Genomic DNA, 5,087 nt, shown 5'->3' on the forward strand with positions numbered 1-5,087 from the left:
CATGAGGAAAGTCTGGAAGTCCCAACTTAAAGATGCCATGAAAGGTGACCTTTTTTGTTTCAGCAGTTGGGTCTGTATGTATGGAGGAGTGATATGGACACTTTACTCTTTAACAGGAGACAGCAATAGATGGAATGTACACATATTGTAGTTCTCATAAACCAATATAGCTCGTATAATGACGCCACAAATCAAAAGCATAGAATTCTAATAACTGCATTAATCTTCGATGTATATTCCTCAAACCTTCACCAATTTTTTTATTCCTTTTTGTTGGTATTATTACAAAAATCCTTTCGTCAGGGTTAACTTTCCCTAAACATTTTAAATTACTATTAGTATTACGCTCGCCTTGTAAAGTAAACCAAGTGTATTTATATTAAGTAACTTATTTTTCTGTCATGAAGCTTACTTTCAATGTTAAGCATGAATCTGATATCTTACAAAACGATTTAAATTACAATCTTCATGAGATCGTTTTCAGAGTAGGTGGAAGTTGTTTAGAATTTAAGACTTTAATGAGAATTACCTCTCGGTATACAGGCTAGTCGATATCTTAATAATCACCAAGACCATGACGCAACATATTTTCATCATCCCTTGCTTAGCCTAGTAAGATGCCTCTGTTTTCCGGACTTATATGAATCTTCCGCCGGAGATGTTTCACACGTGACGTATTCTTATTCACGACGAAAGGTAGCCCAGTTTTCTCATCTTTACTTTGACGTCATAAATGTAACATTGAGGAAAGGAGGCTTGCTCCGTTGTTCTATTGATTTGCGATGACGTAAAGCTGATATTAGTGAAGAAATGTTGAAATGATCTTCCAAAGATATCTACCAAATACTAAGATTACAGCGTGCCTCGTCTACTGGTACCGATCATAGGAATAAATAACACATTATCACTTCATTGTCGCTCATGTATCCACCATTAAACACTAGTTCTCCTTATGAAACTGTCTGAGACAAGATGTGATTCGGGTCTGTTAACACTGTTAACATCAAAATAGTTTGACTGTGCTTTGTATTATAGAAGACCAAAAGGAATCGATATTACGCGTGCTATCACTGACGTATGGGGGGGGGGGCGGTGGGCAGGCAATTATCCCCCCCCCCCACACACACACACACACACACTAGACACCAAAAGGAAAGTTTTGATAAGAATGGTAAAGGAGAAGTATTATATACAGCGAAAAATATTTTGAAAATTCCTTAAAGTCAAATGATTCATTATAGATCTATAAGTCGAATTGAATATTACTGAAAGCCGTATACATCAACACGTGGACGTGTGTAAAAGAAAGGGTATTAAAATATTATGTGAAGTGTTTTTTTAATATTGATATGATAAATACCGAAAGCAATATTTACATAGTTCAATATTGTGATGTGCAGGGCTACTAACAGGGGCCGTGGAACGGTTTTCAAAGTGGGGGGGGGGGGGGCTGACCATGCAAAAAATCACAACCATATGGTCATTTTTACGTTTTTGTACACGATTTTGGAAAAAAGTGGGGAGCTGGGGCTTCCGCGGCCCCTGACTAAAGCTTCAGTTTCGCTTGCTTGGTTCAATTTTTTTTAAACAAAATTATCAGTTTGACAAGAACTATAAATTAAATCAATCAAGAACTATAAATGAATTAACGTACCATAAAACAAAACAAAAAATGGAAATTCATTTTGATATAAAACAATATTTTGTTTCTCCATTTTTAAGTTAAGTAGTTAACTCGACTATTCATTATTTCGTTAAGAGAACTCGAAACTTATAGCATCGTGATAATTAATGCAAGATCTTATTTAGTATTTGATTTATAATAATTGAAATAAAATTTAGTTAACTGGCAGTCACACTGCGAGACATTTCTATTCAGGTGGTGGAATTGAAATTTCTGTGGGATAAACATCTTGAAATGCATATGGAAGAATTATTGTTCACATATAGACGTAAACGCAAGAGATTTGCTATTTATCAGCTTGTATCATTAAAAGAAAGGTCGTGCCCTCTCGAAATATACGTCACATCAATGTAATCACCTGTATAGAGCTCTCAGTGAACTTATTCAACTTCAACCATCTTTAGAGAATCTTATCATACTCCGTTTCAGTTTCCGAAACTTCAATGCTATGTTTTAAAAGCACAGAGTGGAAATATCACTCCTATAGAAATGATAGAATTCATTTATTCATACACGAGGTTATTAAAAAGATGCTGCCACTTTTGTTGCACTGCTGCGCCTATCGGTCAACATGCTAGGCCTGTCACCAAGGCCGTCATGCCTATCGTAAATTGCATTTTTTCAATCTACATGATTTAATGTGGGAATGCTCATATTGTAAGCCAGAAAATAAGGTTGAACAAATTCCTGATATCACCAGCATTGAAGAGAAGTATGAAAATTTTTTTCAGAAAAAGGGAGAGGAGTATGGATCGTTCTGCGCGAGAGCAGGTCTTAGCGAAAAATGCGTTGATATATTTGTTTTAAAATGACAAGTATATTGATTTTTAATTTTTTGATTATTGAATTTTGTTAATAAATAAACAAACAAAATGAACAACCTTTAAGAATGCCACCTTGCTGTATTAGTCACCACCCTCTTCTTTGTTTTACTCGCTCGCAAAGCTTCACTCCAATTACCATAATTATATTTATATTTTGATATACATGTACCCTTCTTAATTTAACCAACTATGTTTCTCGCTCTTCAGTTTCTCACTTGGTTAGAATCAGAATTACATCTGTGTATTACTACTCATACTCCTCTCTTCTGTCCTCATCTTCCCCCACCCTCTTCCCCATACTCTATTGTATCTCCTTTTCCCCTTTTCTCTACTTCTCTACACTCTGGTCATCCTTTCCTTAATCTGCCAAGTTACCCAAAGTGTTTGTATTTTTATTTGTAAATAATATTTTTATAATGTTCGATTGCTATATCATGTTATCATTTTATTGTTATATTTTGTAAATCCAATGCAATTCAGCCTAAATGGCTGCGATATGTGGATATTCTAATAAAACCTTCAAACCTTCAAACCTTCAATATGCACAATGCACTACACTCCCTTAAAAATCCTAGTGAAGGACTCCCATCCTCATATTAAGATGGTGTTGACGATGATGAACCTCTTTTTCACCAGACTCATCGTCATTCCCATCAGTGTAATATATGGATTCCATATGCCTTTTATCATGCCTCTTATGTTCCATATTACCACGTTTCAACTCTTAATGATAATAGATTAAGGGTCGAGGAAGGATGATAAAGGTCTACTGGCCCGTAAAGATACACCTAAGGCCTAAAGCCTACTTTACATAATCATTGCATATAACATCCGTCATCCGGTGTACTCTTCGGTATTGCAAGTTCGAAAAGTGTTGGAAGTAAAAGCTCGGATACCATCCTTTGAGCTTGAAACAATACAGTATGACAGGATTTTGCATTTTCATATGAAATTTTGCGATATTAGCATATTTCAGTAGTTGAATGGTAAAATCGATCTTTAATACAAAAAGCTTCTTTCGAGTTTCTTGGATAAGTCGATATGGTATTCTGATTCTCATCTAGGTAATATCCACACATCGTCATGGTAGGCCACAAATCAAGATTATGGGTGATATAGCGTTGTCGGTTCGCTCTTTCAAGAATATCGGCTCGGTTCGACTTTGCATTTCCGTGCAAATACGCCGAGTGATGAGTATTTACATTTCTGAATGTATTTCACATACTTTTTTTCGTAGATACCCACTCACATGTGTATTTCCATAAATCGTAACCTACATAACAAAATGTATTTGAGATGATATTTCAACATTATAAAAAAGCAAACAAGTTCGAATTTCTAGATTGGTATTATTCATCTAAAAAGAAACGACTGTCTTCAACATTAAATGATATACATTAACAGTTGACACAGCTCACATCTAGTCATTTAATAAGTTTATTTTAAGAATGTATTGGCAAACATAATTTCTTAATAATTATCATGTCTCTTCCTATTTGTCCGTGAATTTCTTTACATATTTTCATAATTTTGCACTGACTATCATTTGGCTATCGTTTCAGCCATGCCCATTATACTTCCTCTCACGTACTTCCTCATTCTCAATCTCCTTTATCTTGGTCATCCTGCATGGTCTTAACAATTCCCCCCGTCAATAACGTCAGCCTCAAGAAATAACATTACATCAACCTTATTCACTTCAAATTAGTAGACAAATAGCCAGTTTGGTGCATGGCGGGAAAACCTAATGAGCCCTCATGACAGAGCCCTTTGTACAAAAGGTGACTCTAAGAAATTTAGCTCCCAATTTGGAAATCTTTCGTATTTCAATGTCCAAAGCTGGTTTCAATATACCTCAACCCCCGAGCTAATCAATATTTGAAAGAAGGTGACGTATTCGTTGTTACCTTTGTTTTTACGGTACTTGAAGAAATGAGTAAATACCAAGCCTTTGACAATCTATGTTTTGTTAACCTTTCGTATGTCCACATTTGCGTCTTGGCCAGAACAAAGGATATTGAATTGTCTTGATGTGTTTTTAAATGGATGGTTTTCGTCCGTTCTATATCATAGGATTCAGGGTGGGGCTGACATGACGATGAAAACTGGTGATGTATAATTCATCACAGTGACCTGACGACGTACCTTGTTTGGTCAGTAGCTCTTTAATAGGTGCAAATCAGAGGCGTTAAAGTGTGAGAAGGGGAGTCAATTAGGATCAATCAAACCAAATGGCGGAAAATCGCTGCAAATTTGTGATGGGTTCGTTACCGCATCGTCTGCCAGTCTACCGGAAAGGTGCAGTGATACATCGAGGTTATATAGAAAGTTAAAGAACCCGGCCCGAATATTTTAAGTAACAAGACATCGATAGAAAGGTACTAACTCTATGATCCTTAAATTTCATTCACAACGAGATCACATTCAACCTATAGGATTGTTCATAGTCCGACATGATGGGTTGATAAGACATTTCTTTTAGCCTACGCTACATCCATTATGGATCTCTATATCATTAAATATCTTTTCATATATAGAAACGGCCACCATCAATTTTCAATTATTTTTCTCTCATATTT

The sequence above is a fragment of the Lytechinus pictus genome, chromosome 3 (assembly GCF_037042905.1).
Source record: "Lytechinus pictus isolate F3 Inbred chromosome 3, Lp3.0, whole genome shotgun sequence".
In the NCBI taxonomy this organism is placed as follows: Eukaryota; Metazoa; Echinodermata; class Echinoidea; order Temnopleuroida; family Toxopneustidae; genus Lytechinus; species Lytechinus pictus.